At 38.1% G+C, this 21,606-nt stretch overlaps 1 long non-coding RNA gene across 1 annotated transcript; it reads right to left on the bottom strand.

Moving 5' to 3' along the window:
- Positions 1 to 1,322: 1,322 nt before the first annotated feature.
- LOC136253220 (uncharacterized) lies at positions 1,323 to 20,671 on the bottom strand. The gene is made up of 4 exons (XR_010700009.1): positions 20,570 to 20,671; positions 3,666 to 3,722; positions 2,355 to 2,456; positions 1,323 to 1,547 (listed from the first exon to the last, which is right to left on the bottom strand). It is a non-coding gene; the product is annotated as an uncharacterized lncRNA (long non-coding RNA).
- Positions 20,672 to 21,606: the final 935 nt, after the last annotated feature.

Below are 21,606 nucleotides of genomic sequence, written 5' to 3'. Positions count from 1 at the left end.
ACAACTACGTATAGTTGATCCCAATGTGTCCATACTGTAAAGGTTCTGCTGTACATGTGACTGGATCTACAAGAATCCCACATGTTAGCACAAGCCTAATTTTACAGCAGAATGCAATAAACGAAATGGGTGAATATTTATGAAATCAAAGAAAATTCTGTAAAAAATTTTAGCGCTTGTTGAAGTAGAGTGATAACAGCAAAACCCTTGGTAGCATTGTGTTCCCAAAAGCAAGAGGAGTTGGAACATCTTTGCTTCGTGTCAGTACTTTCAAGGGGACAGAAGATATGAGCGTTAGTCTGCTTCACACTGGATGAGCAATTCACTATAATTTTTTCTTCTCACATTTTCACCTTCACCGTGGTCATAGAAAGGGCCTGGAAGACAAAACTTACTGGGTAATGGATGTGCCAGTACATGGAGAAGCCAACGGTGTAAATTGCATCACAGTGGGGCACTGCACTTGTAAATTATGACCATTTAATTAAATACTTGTAGTACATTTTCCATATTGTCACCATACAAATCAATTTTTCTGCTGTTGCCACTTTGTAGCACTGTATCTTTGAAAGTTTAAAGGCTTCTAGAGCTGAAACTTTGGTTGGCCATTCCTTTAGATAAAGAAAATTAAATGCACTAGCATGTGGGATTCTTGCAGATCTCATATTGTATGGTATGTATAATATTATGTGCAACTAATACGATTACAAGTCACACATTTTAAAGAACACAGCACATTTAAGGTTACGGAATAGTTTAAAATGCATGGGCGGAACAAATTACAAAACCTGCTTTAAACTAAGCAGGGATAAATAATTTCAACAACTGTATTGTGTTAGCAATACAACCAATTGTGCTTGTTTGTTTTTACTGTAGAACAACGACTGTTCTTGGGTGTGTGGTCCACAATAGAGCGATGTTTTATAAAAACGCGCCGCCAGAAACCAGACTAACAGATTACTAAATCCTTATAATTTCAACACAAGTGACTAAACAACTAAAATATCTAGGTCCTGTGGAAGCGTTTTTTAAAGTTACTGGTTGTATAGACGTTTTATTGAACTTTTAGTAGTTTTTTCGAGTGAAACAAGCTCTTTGAAGGCTTGTATCTGAGTCACTGGGAAGAAACACGCCAAAAACGCTTCCACAAGACCTAATAAATTTAATATACAGTATCACTATGCCCCAGAAATGCCAGTAGAGCCAACAGCTTTTGCTGTATTTGGCGGCGGAAAAACATGGTAGTGACAGCTGGAGCTGAGCGATGTGCGGACTGGCTTACCTGTGTTACTACAACAAACTGTAGTGTTACACCTGCCTCAAACTACACTGTAGCTACATAAAAACATTAAATATGAAGGGCTTCACCTTCATTTAAAACTTTTCACGCTGCTAGACTGGTTTTATGGGCTTCTCAAAAAGTATCGATAGGCATTCAAAATTTTGAATGATTGCCCGTGACTATACTGTAACCTTAACTATTATCAATGCGTACACATGTTATGTACACACAGTAACAACTGAATTCTCTACGTTATAATAACTTACTTGCTATGCATCCATCAGATTTGATGAAATCAACATGAAATAAAGAAAGTCAATTTCAAGTCACACATTTGAAAGTAGTACAAAGAACACATCACATAGAGCCATCATCAAAGTGTCCATATTATGTTATGCACATACAGTAACAATACATGTATACGTCTCCCCTTGTATGTTAACACAATGAAATAACATTCATATGAGCAAAGAATCAACTCTGTAGGCCATTGTATCAGTACATTATGATGGTTTATGTAAGTAATTGCCTGTAGATTATTTTCCAATGGCTTTTGAGTTATTTGCTTGTCCGTCTGTCAAATGCTGTATTTCCCACAGTGCTTAACTTATGAAGCTGAAACTTAGCCAGTCCATTCCTCTGTCCTTAAAGACAACAAAGAACCAACACAAAGCAGGTTTTAAAAATGTTCAGATATCAATGGTTTTCTAAAATTAGGTCACATATGTAACACTGCTGTACCATAAGCAGTATGTGAAATGAAGGTTGGATAATTACCAGACAATTGCATTATTTGTCTGTTCATAAGTATCTGGAATGTAGCAGAGTCTAATCCCGGAAAAGCACTAGCCAATTTCAATTGTTGCAGGGTTCTCAGGAATCAAAGGACTTTATGAAAAGTTGTGAAAGAGGGTAAAGATTCTTTCCATACTCAAGGGAGCTCTGGTTCTTTGAACAATCAGGTCCATTGGTGACCATGTTAGGATGGGTATTGCCTAAGTGACGAGATTTTAACTGCAACCATTATATCACATTGACTGTAATTGTGAATGTTAACCAGAACTAGACTTACATGCATCCAAGAATTAACAGTAATGCATCCCTCCTCTATTATGGTCTTGATAGTGTTCACATCATCATTACGTATAGCTTGTTCAAGTCTCCCCCGCTGCTCCTAATGTATGACATGTTATTTATGCAACACCTAATACACACATTAACCATAACAAAATCATTAATGCCACAACACAATATGGCCATTACTAGACTACTAGTCCTCAAGTGGATATCACAGTCTATACACTGCATTTTATACATATGTACAATTTGAAATAATTGCGTTTATGTTTATTTTATATACTGTACAAACACTGCATGGAATTTCATCAAAATGAAATGTACAGATATCAGTTGGGTTAAAATGTTGGGTTGAAGTGATTCCATAAGTTATTGATGTACGATGCCAAAATACGGAACACAGTGAGCATGCTACACATTATTACTGCATTAAATATAATTAATGATCGAGATACTCTAATAGAGTAGTCACTTACTCCAATACAACAGTCAGTAAAACTACTACCAAATATACTGTAATAAAACAGTCAGCTCTCACGCATAATGGTGATTTTGGAAGCATACTTTTGCATAATAGGCGTACTGCTCAAAAGCATAATAGGCTATTTACAAAGCACATTTATTTATGTATAATTGTTACTGTGTAAAACTCTATACAGAGTATATGGCACACAGATATAATATATGGCATTCACTAGATTCGCAGTCTAAAATAAGCATAACTGACTTGACACAGCCAGTCATGTTTTTCCATGCCATTTAGTTCCCTTATTCTCTGCTAGCTTCCCACCCACTGTAGCAAACCAAAATTCCAATATCTCACAAAGTACATACCTATAAAAACTCATCAATCAGCACTGTGAGCAGAATAAGGCTTGTTAATACAAACCTTAAATCCACTAATATTTAAATCAGGAATAGGGAATCATTTATTTCACCTATTTTTCTTTCTAGCGACTCTTATTTTCCACCTATCGTGCTCCATATTTTGCTCAAAAGTTATCCATTTTGCTCAGCATTAATCTTTTTTTAATCGGAAATTTTAACTGTGTAGCAATAACATGCATGATCTGTTCTATTACAGTGTCTCGATTGCTACTTGCTTACATAATAGTTAGCTATGTATTTCTAATATGTTATCTCGTGTGACTGTTTTACTAGCGAATTAACCTTTTGTGTGAATTTTATGTAAGTGTTTGTCTTCATTTTAATACAGCATTTGATGTTTGTAAGTGGCACATGCAACAAGACATCACAAATACACGATGCAATATACAATTCAGGTATAATATCAGTGTATACTCACTAAAAATGATAACTTCACTAAAGGTGGAATCTTCTTCTTTCCAGACATATCACTATCCTTTGTGCACAACATACATGATTACTATATCATTACAATTAAACTACCTTAGTTAACTATTGTGACATCACAGCAACACCAGAATTGGATTTCAAAAACTAGTAGGGATCACTAAAAAAAGCATTACAATGAATTCACACAACGAAGCTATTTACACAGGCCTAATGTATTTTGTGGACTGGATTCACATACTAGACTCACAGACTGGACCCGTAGACTGGACTGACAGAAACAGCTTCTTAACAATAATCAGGGCATTTTCTATCTCTTGTAACAATGAAGACACCATTATCAAGCTTAAAATGCTGGTACTGCTCTTCCTTACAAGTCAAAAAGGTTTCATGTGCTGTCAGGAAATAATTATTTAGACCCCAAATTATTAAGGTCCAGATTTCACTGACATACTTGAAATATTTTCTCACCCTTATAGCCATTGCTGCATAGGGCTATAATGAAAACGGCTAAAATATATTATTTTTTATCACTACACTTAATACCTTCTTTGCTCTGTATACAGCAAGTTCGCTGCAATACAAGCACATTGGGTGTACACTGGCTTCACTAACAATTCACTTGTTTCTGGTGTACTTGTCGGGTCACAAGAATTACACTGGAAGAATACTAAAATTTCCTGGATCAGGAAATATGCAGTACAGGACAGAATTTCCTATAGACTTTCCTGGTTTTTCAGGAAATTCTATAGGAAATTCTGCCCTGTACTGCATGTTTCCTGATCCCAGGAAATTTTAGTATTCTTCCAGTGTTAGTAGTCACATTGCTGAGATTTTATCCAATGTACAGCATCCGTAGGGAACTAAAGGCAATCATTGGAGCAGCAGAATTTGGACGCATAACAGAAGTCCTACTTTATTCATCTATGCCCCTTTGTGTATAAATATACACAGTGACACTTTGTCCATGGATACTTTACCACTTCTTTTGTAGGGTTAGTATCATAGGATAATTTTACTTCAAAAATGTTTATTAAATGGCAAGGCATTACTTTTCATCATTTCTTATTGGTGTAAAACAACGGTAATTGAAATATTAATAGCCTTGTTTTCATCACACAGCACTTTCGCCATGGATATCAAGCCACTGGCATTCAAAATGAACAAACCACACAACATAATTATGAGATTGAATTTTGGAAAATAAAATCCCAATCGCACATTAGAAGTTTCAAGATAAATGGTTGTAAAGAATTCAAGTCAGCATAACTTGCCAAGGATAGCAAGCACGTGTATGAAATTTACACAAAAGATGCATCAATCTATATTACCTTTTAGATCACTTCCAGTACTTGTAGCTGCTTGCAGAATTTCCCACCAAATAAGATAGAAAATCTGAACAGTTTGATGAGCGAAGTAGTATCACGAGTGCTCACAAAGGGGTGGAGGCTGGGGGGTGGCGGGGAGGGCAAAAGATAGACTTCAAAATGGAGGCAGACTATGATTGGAGTCCAGACACAAGATTACAGGGCTGTACTGGCTCCGTAGTGGCTGATATGTAGCAAAATGAACAGAAAATATGTCTGGCCAACATTATCAGGCCATCCATCAGTGTACCACTGATTCTTGCCAAGCCAGACCCTTCTCACAAGACCAGATGCTGCCATTTGAGATCTCTACACCACCCAGAAAAGACATCTGTTAAAACCAGCCTCAAGCAGTTTGAGTAGCACTGAGTGTCAATATAATAGTGTGGTTATCCATGCACTGGTGGTGTTAGCTAGTTTGATTTTTCCTGATGTGCGATTTGGATTGGTTTTGTAAAATCTGGTCACATACTGTTTACAACGTGTACATGGAAGAAACTCACTGAAATGATGACACAGCCATTTGGGAGTCTTTAAAGTGGCAAGCAATAAGGGTCTCGCTTCACTACACAATGCCATGTAGAATATTTTATTGTGGGATTAGAACTCAAATCATGTGCGCATCGTGTTCTAGGTGAATCATGCTTCCCAAGCTCAATCCAACAAATGATAGGTATTAGCGAATGTTTGATACATTAGCTTTTCAGAGGGCAGCTAGCTGATTTACCCACAGAAAAACAACCAAAAAAAAACAAAAACAGGAGAACTGCAATAAACGTACACTGCATTGTATAACAGCCCACATATATTATTGGTGCAACCATGCATAGCAACATGTCCAAACCACTGGGAAAAAAGGCCTGTCATGGTGACTGCCTTTGATCCAATTAAATTCTATAGGCACTATCCCACTAAAATCAGTATGTGTGATCTAATTATTATCGTTATATGTGACCGGATTTCACATAACAAGGCTTCCACACACACAAAATCAAACTTATGATTTTACCAGAAATGGATTGCTGGTCTAATACACCATCATATTTCACACTGTACTTCCTTCAGCACTGACAAGTCTGGCTTCTGTAGCAGCTTTCTTCCGACCCTGTCAAAGCCACGAGTGTGAGATTGGCACCATTAAATGGCCATGGCTTTGTGATAATGGTGGGAAGTGAGCTGGAACTTCACAGAGAGCTCGCCAATAGTGTTCTCAGTCAATTTGGAGTAATTTGAGGGCCATGGAGGGCCATGGAGAGCCCAAACTTGGCCTCTGGATTCCAATCGTCTTCTTACCTCATTTTATACCCGTATATTAAGACCACCGTCCACCCCCACCCTCCCACCCTATTACTACCACCGTCCACCCCCACCCTCCCACCCTATTACTACCACCGTCCACCCCCACCCTCCCACCCTATTACTACCACCGTCCACCCCCACCCTCCCACCCTATTACTACCACCGTCCACCCCCACCCTCCCACCCTATTACTACCACCGTCCACCCCCACCCTCCCACCCTATTACTACCACCGTCCACCCCCACCCTCCCACCCTATTACTACCACCGTCCACCCCCACCCTCCCACCCTATTACTACCACCGTCCACCCCCACCCTCCCACCCTATTACTACCACCTGTGATATTATTACCCGCTCGAAAAAAGCTGCTCAAAACAGGGCAAATTTTGGGTATCAGAAATGTATACACCCACTCAGTGATAGCTAGTGAACAGATGAACAATTGGTGCAAATTTTGTTTGCACAGCTGTAGGCACTGGGAAGTTATTACACAATGATTCCTTAAAATCGCCATATCTCCTAACAAAGCTTTGTGCGTCGAAGCCTTGTTTTGTCAAATTCAGTCACATATGCACAAAGATGCTTTGTGGCAGCTCAAAGGTCAGTGTGTTGCTATTTTTACACAACATACAGATCACATGACCAGGATAGAGTCTCTGCCCACAAACTAGATTAAACACTTACCACTTCAGTTCAAATACAACATATTGTATAAAAAACAACAACATGAATCCTGATGAATCAGTCTCTTAAACGTCTTTAGAACATCGTATTCTCCAGAACAACTTAGGCAAAAATAAATCGCATTCTTACTACTGTTGTTGAATAAAGTAGAATGCGCTTACAAAAGCACATGTATTTATGACCACACTTACACATGCACAAACACTACACAAGCCACTCACGCATACACACACATACTACTCACTAACTCACTCACTCATTCACTCACTAACCATACTCAGTCAATGAGTCACTGACTCACACACATGTATATACACATGCACACACGCATGCACACACACATGCACACACACATGCACACACACACACACGCACACACACACAACACCATTCAACCAGTACATTCCACAGGTATGAAGCCAATAAAAGAGACCACTAAAAATAATTTAACATTACAAATCTATCAGGGAAAGCTGCCGTAACATTGGTGAACTGCTGAGAAATTGGTGATATACTTGTCAACATTATGAATAAAATATAAAGAGGTTGACTGTTATATTAGAGATGCATGCAAGTTCTTGGATGTGGCTTTGGTGCATGCTTTCAGACACCGCGATGTGTCACATTTGCTGCAAATTTTCCATGAAGGAGAAGTCAGGATCATAGCGGTCTAGAACTCCCAGCTGGGGATGATGGACTTCTTGTTGTAGTGACAAAACGGGAGAATATTCATTATGCTCATGGCCTTTCTCAAGGTGCCGGTGCCAGAGTGGGCCTGCTTCAACACCTTAGCTAAATGGAGTAGCTCTCTTCCTCCTCTTTGGCATTGCTGCTAGTATTCTTGGCTTATCCACCAGCTTTCGTCTCTCCTTTCTTGCTTGCAACTTGCTTTCCAGGCATGATGTTGGGGGCCTTCCTCCTAAAATCTCAGACATATATCCCTAAAATTGTGAGTGACAACTACACAGTGTATACTGATTGAAAAATGGAGCAAAAAATTCATAAAAATGCCCTCAGGCTCAGGTGTAATGCGTAAAATCTAGGCTAAAATTACAAAAATGCACATGCAGCATTAAGGTGTTCTCAGGATGATCTAATTTTAAAATTTATCATATCTAGGGTACATATACTGTACGACTATCAAAAAAATCCTACATAGTGATGGTCATTCAATATTGCAAGAGCCTAAGATTACCCACTTTCGTAGAATAAATTGAATTTGGGGCCCAAATATTTCAGTACAGCTATTAGCTAACTAGCTATGTATAGGTATCTCTGTATAAAATATCAGTTTCCCTCATGGTTTAGAAGGAGACCAAATATTTCTGACTCTGAAAGAGCTAAAAGAAGAATGAATGAATCCAAACATAATTTCAGAAAAAATTGACTGGTAGTCCAAATATTTCAATATAGCTACTGTAATTCTCTGAAGTATCAGTCATCTATGTCAGGGGTCCAAATAGTTCAGTATAGCCAATCCTCTGAAACATATATCAGTTACCCCTCAGTTCCTCCATAATTCAGAAGGGGTCCAAGATAATTTATCTGCTGTTCCAAATACTGAAATAGTTGGAATAGGGGGAACATAAAAGGCAGTCCAGTTTTTGCATGACAGTGCACTAAATTTTTCAAAACTGTACAGCAGTACTTGATCTATATAATCTTGCAGGGTGGCATGGCTATTCCTACACATGGTTTAGCCATAATACACACCTGCAGATTGGCATAAAACCTATTATTTGATATTGAGTAGGAAGACAGCGTAAGAGTGTGTAGCCATCCAACTACTGGCTCATCACTAGCTAAGTGCTAAATACTGGAGCAGCAAAATACATAATAAATCTGTGCTACAACAATAGCCTCTATCGCTGCTACTACTATGCACAAGTACACACAAGATTACATAAGTTTTGTAAATATTCTAATAAATTAGTGCATGCGTGACCTTAGTGACTTGTAAGGAAGAGCAGTACCAGCAGTTGATGCTCAATAATGGCATTTTCAGCATTAAAGGGGATAGATATTGCGTAAAGAAGCGGTTTCCAGCTCAGTTCATGAGTCAACTCTGTGAGTCCAGTCCATGAGTCTAGTCATAGATAGTATACTACGGTACATAGTATACTATCTATGATCTAGTTCCCCAAATACTACATTAGGCCTTTTACAAGCTTCTGTATAAGTAATTATAAAATAATGCTGGCATGATAGATGCAATCTTGAACACTAAGAATTTTGTATACTTTCGTGAAAGTGGTTGAAGAATAACTACTACTCTAATAGAGCCATCACTAATTTGTGAAATATACATATTACTACCATACTTTAATTGGAAGATTTGGGGTACTTAAATATTATGTATTTATGTAACAATCTTAATAACACTCACAACAAAGGAACACTACAGTCAAGTAGCATGTGTACAATCTAGAATGTTCATACATATATTTTTCTAATTATTAGGCCTGCACTGATTAAATTGGGGCATAATGGGTAGCCAAAGCATTGAGCATAGTGCCAGCATAACAAATGCAATTTTTGTACTTTGGTTATCACAGAATCTGAAACTCTGCTTATTTTGCATAATGCAGTATTGGATAGTGTGCAAACACAGTAGAAAAGTTACATACTCGTGAAAGAAAGATTAGTTAAAGAACAGTCACCGCATGTGGAAATATCCTAATAGAACATTCACAGATGCATTAGATACTCTAATAGAGCAGTCATGACACAATTTCGTATGAGCATATTTGGAGCATAATGGGACACTATTGGGCATAATTGGAGCATAATAGGGGACATTTTGGAGCATAGTTCAAAAGCATAATAGGCTCAGGCCTACTAATTATCAGTACGAACTATTACATCTATTTGAGAAGTGTATGCATGTAGTCAGTTCTACTTATGTCTCTCCCTTAATAGAAGCTTGTTCTCAAGCTTTACTTAAGTTGACTCTTCCATGTACCATTACCGTTCCTTACAGGATACCTCTAGAGACTGATTCTGGATAATTTTCTGTGTAGTGGTCTACTTCAGGAGGGTTCCAGGCAGTGCTGGGAGGTGTACCAGTATTTAATATACTGCGGTATGCTTATTAAACCAGAGCAAACTTTGATCATACCGGTACACCAGATATGGCAGGATATGCCCGGATAGTAAGTTAGCTTGTTAATCCAGTTTAAAAAGGTAAAATAGCGTGGCATGTAGAAATGTCTATTATCTTGGTAAAAGAAAGCCTTTCTAAATAACTAAGGTGGTGAAAGTTTTGTTGTTCATGTGGAGGTTCGTGGTTGCTTATGGTGTGGCTTCCAGGTGTGCCTTCTTTTGACATGCATACCAGGTGGCAAAAGCCTTAAAACAGCAGCTGTCAACACAATGGCTTCATCACCATTACTCTCTGACACAATGTCTCAACCAGTACAGTTACAACTGGTGTCAAAGCCAAGCAAGTTATAACTGGTGTCAAAACCAAGCAAGTTACAACTGGTGTCGAAGCCAAATACCACCTCACCTGTGTGGAAATATTTTGCACCTGAGTGTGATGAGCAAGGACATTGTAAGAGCCATTATACTGTCATTTGTCGGCTGTGTAGTAATGAAGTGATAGCAAAAGGAAGCAATACAGGTAACTTGAAATCTCGCCTTTGTATGCATCACCCATTACGTTATGCTGAACTACAAAAGAGGATTCAAGATGAAAAGGCTAAGAAAGACAAGGCTAGCAAACTTACTGATAAAGGGTAACCAACTATAACAAGAAACTCAAGAAATTATGATCATTCATCAAAGAAGTGGAAACAACTAACTGACTTGGTAACATACTGTCTTGCAAAAGATATGCTTCCCATGTATATAATTGAAAAGAAAGGTTTTCAAAACCTCTGACATTTGATTCCCAATACCAATTACCAAATAAAAACTATTTTTCCAACACTGCTATACCTGCTCTTTATGTTTCAACTAGAGAGAAAGTGTCTGATAGTATATCAGTTACTAAGCACTATGCTGCCACTACAGATCTGCATGTGGTCCAGTGTAATATCTGCCCCTTACATGTCATATATTGTGCATTTCATAGATCAGGAATGAAATCTTCAGGGTGTCTGTAAACCCTTTTTGTTCCATAGGATCATGATGCTAACAACCTTGCTGATGTTATGGTGGAAACCCTTGACAATTGGAGCATTGATCCATGTAATCAAGTGTGCTTAACAACAGACAATGAAAGTAACATAGTTTTGCTACTTCAGAACATCTTAATTGGAATCGTTTAAGTTGTTTTGGGCATAATCTGCACTTGGCAGTGACCAACTTGATGAAGATGACAGACAAGTAGCAAGAGTTTGTCACAAATTAGTGGAGCTGTTTGCCCATTGTTGGAAGAAACCTGAATTGTGTGAAGCACAGATACAGTTGAAGTTTCCAAATCACTCATTGGTGTCTGACTGTGCTACTCGGTGGGTGTCTAAAGAAAAAATGGTTGCAAGAGGTTTAGAGCAAGAAAAGGCTATTTGACAAGTAGTAGGTACAGATCACAAAACATCTCATTTCACACCTAACATGGATGTGTTGTAGTCTGTACATTCTGCAATTAAAGATTTGGCTGAATTTACTGACACATTATCAGGAGAGGATCGGACCACTTTGTCTGCTCTTAATTCAGTACTTCACATCCTTAAAAATCAAGTCCTCATTGAATCTTCCACAGATACTACACTAACCAAAGATATCAAAAAGCAAATACTTACCTACTTAGAAGCAAAGTTTTCTAAAAGTGGAACACTTGAGTTTCTTTGATCCACGGTTTATCGCTGATTACATATATGAAGATTCAGAATTGCCTGGTGTACTAGATAGGCTGATAGATGAAAGTGGTGATGCTGAAGACCAAAAAAACAGTATTGAAAGCACAGACACCACAGAGTTTACAGGAAACAATGATACAGTAAATACAAATACTTCCGAACTTACTACTTCTGGTACCTCCAATAAACAAAGGAAGTTATCAAGCTGGTTTAAGTCTACTAAACAAGCAAGTTTACCTAAAGCAGGAAGTTTTACAGAAAAGGTGAAGAAAAATTGAAAAATTTCAAAGATTACCTCGTTTAGATGAAAAAGCTAATCCGCTGAAGTGGTGGTCTGTGCATGCGTCATCTTACTCAATGTTGGCAGCACTAGCTAAGAAATATTTGTGTATTCCAGCATCTAGTTCTGCTTCTGAAAGTGTGTTTAGTACCTCAGGTAACATTGTTTCAAAAATGAGAAGTTGTCTAAAGCCTCTCAAAGTTGATGAATTAGTGTTCTTGGCACACAATCTATAGTGTACTTACACTACTGTTCTAAAAGTACTATTGTTGTGATTACAACAAACATTTGTAATAACTCTTTATTTTACCTTTTATGCAATATAAATTTAGAAGTTTACAATGGCTACTAAATTTACTATGCGCATGACATTAATTTGATGTTTAATGTGAACTGTTAATGATATTGAAGAATGCACTATATACCGCCACACCGTGGTATTATCCATATACCGGATACCGTCTGTAAACTTTTAATACCGCCTAGCACTAGTCCCAGGTTCTAGGTTAATCATCATGCAGTACTGCACACCAAAGCTATAGCAGTATAAGGTCATGCTCAGTTTTGTATTTAATGATAGAATGTCTGAATTCCTTAACATATATATGGATATGGAGATTCACATGCATGTTCTATTAGAGTATACCTGACTGCTCTATTAGCACTAGTAATAGCATGGGTAGCAGTGAAATTTGGGATAAATACCACGAGTGTTGTATTGGAAATGGGAATAAATTTCATGAGGCGAAGCCGAGTGAAATTTACCATTTCCAATACAACAAGAGTGGTATTTATCCCAAATTTCACTGTAATACCCATGCTATTCCCAGTTAATACCATACTCGCTGCATATACGCATGCTGTGCATTAGCGTTGCTATGTACGCAATTTGTCACTATGTACTAAACACATGTCAACACTAATTGGTGCTACATAGTTAACATAAATTCTAGCCAATGAAATTGCAATTACAACTTTTTCACTGCTACCAGTGAAATACGGGATAAATTTCACTGCTACTATTGAGACTTTTGTATGGGCAGTGAAACAGGTATGGTATTAGAGTATATACCAGACTGCTCTATTAGAGTATATTGATCTTTTTAACAAGTTTTGAAGAGGACTCATGTTACCTCTCCTTCCCTGAGAGATGAATGCAAGCTTTATCAATTATTGTGCTGTGCCATACACTATATTACTCACTCATTTTGTCCTGCCACACTAAATGGTGTGTTAGGGTCCTGCTGTAAGTTCAGAAGTCTAAATTTTCAGAGGGGTCCTGAATCCCTTGGAACCCCCCTCCCTAAGCCCCTGGCATGTTTTAATTGCTTTGGTGTGCCATGTCCTAAGTCAATTAGGAACCGTGCCCTTAGTTCTTCATAATTTTAGAACTTTTTGCTTCACCTTGGATTCAAAAACCATGAAGAATCTTGGGCTAGTATACTAAGGTAAAAAAGATAAGTGATTTTGTATGCATAATACTCAGTAAAGTGGTTGTGATATACAGTAAACCCGATTAAAATTGGTGACATATAATTCTCAAAATTATGGTGGGATAATAAGCGCAAGCATAAAGAAATAATTATTTTAAGGAAGGTTTGAATCTTTCAAGTCACATGCAACTATTAATAAATGAAAATCACACCATATAAAGCATAACATTGTTTACCGATATGTGTGAAGCAATAGGAACTGCAGACACATAACATCATAACAAGTGATCAATGAGCTATTATTGTCACAATGACTATTCATACTTGTCCAAGTAGCCCAATAAACCAAGTTTCTATTGACTATGGCTTCAGTTAATAACAATAGACAAGCTTGTCTAAGCTGAGAGTTAATAAACCATTCTTTAAGCATGCATTACTTGTAGTAATCATGCATTTTACATACTTTAAAAGGGCTAATGCATAAGCCTATGCTATTATAGGGGTTAAGGGGAGTGGTAAGTTATTGGCTACCACTGTGCAGGTGAAATATGCCATTTGAAAGAACATTCCTCATCTGGGTGTAGTAATATTACAGGTTAAATAATAATAGGTGTGGTGAATTGGGGAATTGGGTTCTTATAGAGTATAAAATTGAGTAGAAGGGCATGTATAATACAGAGGTCCAATTTGGGCTTTACATGGGCCCTCCCTGCTCTAAAATCACTCCCAAGTACAGAAGAATGCTGGCCAGTCAGTCAGTCAGTCCTGCTCAATGATTGACTGATGGGCTTACTGATGGACTCATTCCTCAGACAAGCGTAACTCAATAATGGCTACGGGCTTGATATTTTCACTGTTAGAGCTCAACAGATGTAAAAATGGTGACAAGTATCCGAGCCCTGACATTCAGAATGAATTGATTCAACTGATGTCATCAAGTATGTTAGAGTCAATTGCTTCAGATATACAGAGTGCCAAGAACTTTTCAATCATGGCAGACAGATGTGTTGATGTGTCAAATTGCGAGCAGCTTACTATCTGTCTTTGCTAGGTCGATGATTCTTTGGAAGTCCATGAGGATTCCTTGTGTTTGTATAAAATACCAGACACAACAGCAGATACCATAACAACCGGCATTAAAGATGTGTTGAGTGATATGAAGTTTCAAATTCAGAGGTATAGGGTACAGTGCTGTGATGGTGCTTCTAGCACGGCTGGTTCTAGACAGGGAGTTGCTCATCAAATTTTAGATGAGGAAAGCAGAGCATTATTTACACATTACTATGGACACTCTCTGAATTTGGCTATGTGTGATACATTGAAAAACTGTAAATTAGCTCATGATGCATTAGACACAACCAATGAGATTAGCAAGCTGATTAAGTTTTCACCCAAATGCAACCACATATTTGAACACAGCTTACTCCTGAGACTCCAGGATTTCATGTGTAGGGGCCCGTAGATTTTGCCGGCAAAATGTTTGGCATAATGGGTGGGTAAAAGCAATGAGCAAAATGCTGGCATAATAGGTGCAATTTTTGTGAAGTGGATAAAAATTGCACAAAAGATCGAGATACTCTAATAGAACAGTCAGACACGCTAAAATATCGACAATGCATAGCTAATTGTTACAGGAACAACAAGTGACAATCGAGATACCCTAATAAAACAGTCATACATGTTCAGCAATATTAGCTAGCTTCTTGCTTTACATTATAGAAGTAATTGCTGTTCGAAATACTCTAATAGAACAGTCACTTTAGGCGAAACTATAGCTTTGCACTTGGAAATATTCAATTAACAAAGATCAGTTCTGAGCAAAATTTATAGTTCTTGAGCAAAATATGGAGCATAATAGGTGAAAAATAAAAGAATTGCTGGAAAGAAAAATAGGTGGAAAAAAAAGCAAAAATAGACTGGTCTCTATTCATGTGTTGTGTCCCACCAGGTGGACAGTAAGAGCAGCGAGTTTAAAGAGTATACTGATGCAGGAGCTTTGGGATGCTGCACTGGAAACTGGGTTGGATGCAGAGGTGAGATCACGTATTACTGGTGTGAAAGCTCAGATGGAAAATTTCAATTTCTTTTTTGAAGTTTACATTGGAGAGCTTGTGCTTAGCCATGGTGATAATCTGTCCAAGACACTTCAGAGCAAGACTATATCGGCAGCTGAGGCACAGAAGGTAGCCAAGTTGACTGTTACCACTCTAAATAGAATCTGAAGCTCTGAACAATTCAAATTATTTTGGAAGCTTGTTGTCCAGAGGTCTTCAACTTTTGATGTTTCTGAACCAACTTTGCCAAGGAAAAGAAGTGCTCCTAGCAGATATGAAACTAGCACAGGGGATTCCTATTTTCCAAGTGAAGTTGAGGACCACTTCCATCTGATGTATTTTGAAATCTTGGACTTGGCAATTAGCTGTATACAAGCAAGGTTTGGTTTCAGAACATACCAAATGACAGAAAGCCTACTAATGAAAGCTGTACAGGGTGAGAGTTACAGTGAAGACCTTGCATCTGTTACCTCATTACGGTGATGACTTTTCACCATCCACACTTCAAGTTCAACTGCAGATATTGACAACACAGATTGAAGGTAAAGGTTCTGTCACATTACCAGACATTATGACGCATCTCAAATCGTTCACTGGAGCTGAACTATCTATTATTCCGAAGTTGTATCACTGCTTAAGTTGATCTTGGTCAACCCAGCAACTAATTCTACAAGTGTAAGGGCCTTTTCTGCTTGAGGAGGATAAAGACGTATTTGCATTCCATAATGGTACAAGCTCGATTAATGGTGTTACATGTTCACAAGAAGAAAACTGCTCAAATTTTTTTATTGAAAATAGCACACGCTTTTGTAAATAGTGAATATAGAAAATCAGTGTTTGGGACATTTTCCACTGCTGACATGTAGCTAGGCATTTTGTTAGCCGTAAAGGTTTGAACTGCATTTGTATAGTAAATCATTGTTGGCTTCAGAACAATTAATGAAGGTTGATTTATATGATCTCTGCATGCGCAGTCTTGCATGCATTGGGTTATATTGCCGTAAAAAGTAGCTATGATGCAGATATATATCAATGAAATTAATACAAATTGTCCAAAAATACTCTAATTTTGCTATTTGGCAACGAAAAAATGTTTAAATTTTTCTAACCCCCTGATTTATGGGGGGCTGTATCCCCAAGATCTCCTCTGTCTAGGTCAGTAATCTGACCAGTTCAAATCTTACTGCTACACCCCTGATCAAAGCCACATAACACCTGATAACAACTCGTTTCTTTTGGCCCAGAATGAATTCAGACATACAAAATTGGACCCATTACTGTATCCAGTGCCAAAAAGCCAAGATTCATCACCACACTGTCACACCACTTGCTACCTTTAACACCCCAGATGTCCGCTTGACCAAGTACATATTGATCTAGTAGGACCACTACCAACATCACAGGGATTCACTTATTTACTTACTTGTGTAGACCGATTTACCAGATGGCCAGAAGCAGTACCAATTACAGATATCTCAGCTGAAACAGTAGCGCAAGCCTTTGTCAGTAGCTGGATTGCTAGATTTGGTGTACCTTCCACTATTACTACTGACAGAGGGTCTCAATTTGAATCATTCTTATGGACACAGTTGATGAGACCCCTAGGCACACAAGGAATACGAACTACATTATACCACCCAATGGTTTAGTAGAATGATTCTATCGCCAGTTGAAGAGTGTACTGAAGTGTTTAACTGACACCATTCATTGGACTAGAGCACTACCACTTGTGCTTTTGGGCATCCGTACCACCCTTAAGCAAGACTTGAAGTGTACCCCTGCTGAATTAGTTTATGGAACTACCCTACGTCTTCCAGGTGAATTCCTCACAAGTGATACTTCCAATGACATTTTAGTTCCTACATCTTATGCTACACACCTCAAATCTTCATGCAACAGATCCAACCAAGTCTCGTGCGACAACAAAAAAATTATATGTAAGTACAGATTTGTCTACATATCCATGTTTTTGTGAGGTATGATGGAGTAAAAAGATCACTACAAGTTCCTTACGATGGACCATTCCGGGTTTTGAAGAGACATCACAAACACTACACCCTGGACATTTCTGGATAGTCTAAAGATATTTCATTTGACAGACTTAAACCAGCCTATATAAATGACAACAGTTGTTCTGATACAGCTATTGACTCTAACATTTCATCTTCACCAATCATTCTTACCACCCTACAGTCATCAAGGCCTGCTACTCAGTGGCGAAGCCAGATCTTTTTGCCATGAAGCCCTTCCAACCATGCAACACATATACACATGCCCATTTTCATATGGACATCAATACAGCATTAAAAAAATATGTATACATCTATACTTTACCTACACTACTGCATGCATGACTAACGTACTTTAATTTTGAACGTTAGCTAGCTATTGGCCTTATTCCATATACACATCTGTGTCTTAATACTAGACTAGGATGAAATCTTAATTAAAGCACGAGGCACTTTCAGTGTTGTATCACATGATGACTATGCTCTGCCAGTGCCACAGCCTAGAAATAACAAAAAGAAAACAATTGCTGACTGAATAAGCATTCCATACCGTTTGAACTATCACTTAGTAGTATCTACGTGGCTAGGCGGGTGCTAATGCCTCAAACATCTCGCCTCTATGCTCTGATTCGAGTTTTGACTGCACCGATAGTCAATAGCACAAGTTAATCCAATTGTTAACTGTCCATCCTACTATCATCCCGCTATACTGGAAGAGCTAATAGTAATCCTTGTCCTTCACTCCTTGTCACAATGCTGCGCATTTCTTTTTTGTAATCACATGATCTCGCTTCTATTTATTGCCTCCTATTATTTGTACACAAGTTGCTCATAGGGAAAATCCCTTGGATAATCCCATCTCTGGCCATCTACTGGTCGGAAAGAAAGAGGTTAGTATTGTGTAAGTTATACTATCTACTGGCATTCTTGTACAATAATAGAGTAGCTAGCTAACTCCCACGTCTTTAATTGCTCTGGGTGGCTAATGGTGGTGCAAAATAGTCTGATGCCAGGGCAATGCCCTGGCTTGCCCGGGTTTGGCTACGCTACTGCTGCTACTCCCCTATCATCCCAGTCAACATCACAACAAACATTCAGAACTCGATATGGTCGCCATGTACATTGGCCTAAACCGTGACGGTTGGCAGACTACAGACTGCTCGCATAGCAGTTCACTGGAACGGAGGAGAGTATTGTAGCAGTTGCATTGAAGCCATCTGACTGCAAACTCTATTGCACAAACAAGTGACTTCATCACGCACACACTCAGTTTTAATTATCATGTATCTATTGTTAGTAGTTAACCTTTACGTTTTGTAATTCATTTAGCTCATTGTATTCATGTACTTGTAATTGCCTTGTAACCATATTCTTTTTACTGGTCTTTTGTTCTTTTGTATTTCTTGTGTATATGTGTATTGTACTTCCTTATTATGATGAGTGTTGTTATCAATCTACTTGCGAGTTGGAGCAAAGTATCTTAGCTTTAGTTTGGCGACCTTACATCTTGTTCTGCTAGCTAGTGTGAACATTTTAACATGTCAGACAGAATCCCTTTCACTTACTCAGAATTATTTGTAGAGACCCTATACTACTAAGTATGGAATTAAAGAATCCCAACCAAACAGTTCACGAGCCACTAGACTAAAACATGACATGGAAGCCATGCAAAATGTGCTTACTAATATTGATCCTGCTCTCTCTAAGTCATCTATTAGGGATTTCCATCGACTAGGAAAATACAATACCTCCAATCCAAAACCCAGACCTATATTAATTAAATTTCTTCACACTTTTGATGCAACATCTGTCTTATCTAAAAGATCCTCAGTACCAAGACCATGCAATTCTAATCAAACCTGTCATGACCAGAGAAGAAAGAGCAATCGAAGCAGTCTATCTGAGAACAAGGTGGCAATTAGCTCAGAATGGCACTGACAAGAATTTTGTCAAGCTAAGAGGAAACAACATTTATGTCAACAAGAGTCTCTTTGGGACAATTGAAAGGTCCAGCAGCACCGAATCATATGTAATGACTCCTATTACTACCAATGATCATTAAGTTATTAACTTTGACGATAAGAGCAACTGTACATGTCACTTAACTTCTTTCTCAAGAATTTATCAGTTACAGCCACCCACCTTCAATCTAAACTCTCCTTAGCAACTGTACGTATGTATGTATGTATGTAAATAAATATGTAAATAAGTAACATAGGGTAATGTACAAGGCTGTTGGTGCATGTTACCTTCAGGCCTTTGGTGTGTTTACACCAAAAAGTTTTAAATTAAATAAATAAATAATAAAATAAGTCATAGATTATTATATATATATATATATATATATATATATATATATATATATATATATATATTTGTTAATGTACAAACTCAATCATGAGTATATTCGTACATATGTAGTTAGCTACTTATTTACAAATTTATATAATTGTTAAATAAATCAAGAGATGGAGCTTGGATAATATGATAATCTAGTTGGTTCCATAATTTTATTGTAAAAGGAAAGAAGGAGTTCATATAAGCATCTACCCTTGTTGTCAACTGCAGAAATCTTTGATGGTGACCTCTAGTTGTGGTGTTGCTTGGTCTAAACTGTTGGTGCACATTTATATCTACCATGTCATTAATTATTTTATACATTAGTGAGGCTCTCAAATTATTTCTTCGCTTCTCCAATTAGTAATCGAAGACTAAGCATACCACTCACCCGTTTATCTTGTGAATGATCAAGATAATCACCCGTTTATCTTGTGATTAAGATTATGATTTTGTGAATGATCAAGATAATCACCCGTTTATCTTGTGATTAGCTATGATTATGATTCTGTGAATGATCAACGGGTGATTTTATTTCTATAGAAGCCGCTCCGTTTGAAAGCCAACACGAACCGTATTATTGTTCGGTTATTGCCTACACACAATACATATAAAACAGTTACACGCACCTCCTAGACGATTGTCCTAGATGATTAGCCCAATTTCACTAACGGCGGGGACATCCTCTGTCAAGGGAAAATTACGATATTGTTCTAGACAATTTATAATATGTGACCCGGTCTGCGAAAAGGGCTCTTATAGCCTTTCCAATTATCCATGTTTGGCTAATCATAACTCCTAATCTACTAAAGCTATCACCATGTAATTACACCCACAGCTACTGCCAGGTTAGGGTTGTTGAGTGACCAAATTGTAGACTTGTACCATATTCACCAGTCAAGTTATGGGTTACCATATATATGCAATTGGAAAGGCTATAAGAGCCCTTTTCGCAGACCGGGTCACATATGTCGTACTGCAGCCCGTGATCTAGACAATAGACAACCGGAAGGCAAGGGGGTGTCACGCCGGCACACGCTGCAGGTCAGGGAATTTCTATTTTACGGACCGGACCGGACAGTCGGACCGGAAGTTCCTGTTTGGCAAGCTAAGTGTTTAATACATTCAAGTCTATTTTACGGACCAGACTAGAAATAGTCTGTGTGCCAGCCAACGAGCATTTTGCCAGCTCTGTCGTGTCCGGATGACTGTAGCTTCGCATTGGTCTGATCACTCCAGGGGCGGATCTAGGATTTATAAAAGGGGGGGCTAACTCTAGGTACTAATCTGTTGGGTAGAGGTGTGCAAATCACACTTCCCAGCATGCGAAGCATGCTGTAACTAGGGGGGTCTGGGGGCATGCCCCCCAGGAAATTTTTGAAAAATAGATGCTAAAATACTGCAATTTGGAACATTTCCACATAAAATTCATAATATTTTCTGCCTGTAGATATTTCATATACTGCCTTTAGATTATAGGTATGGCTTTCTAAAGCATTTTGCTAAATCAAAATGTTTGGGTACAGACAACCAAGTACACGATGCACCTCTCTCACAATTGCACAACACCGAATACGTGCATGTTAGAATAATATAATGTTGAACGTGGAAAATTAGATTGAATCTGAAAGCATTTTCAATGAAAATTGTGTAGCTACCTGAATTA

The sequence above is a fragment of the Dysidea avara genome, chromosome 4, assembly GCF_963678975.1.
Source record: "Dysidea avara chromosome 4, odDysAvar1.4, whole genome shotgun sequence".
NCBI classification, from domain to species: domain Eukaryota; kingdom Metazoa; phylum Porifera; class Demospongiae; order Dictyoceratida; family Dysideidae; genus Dysidea; species Dysidea avara.
This window is presented reverse-complemented; position numbering and strand designations above follow the sequence as displayed.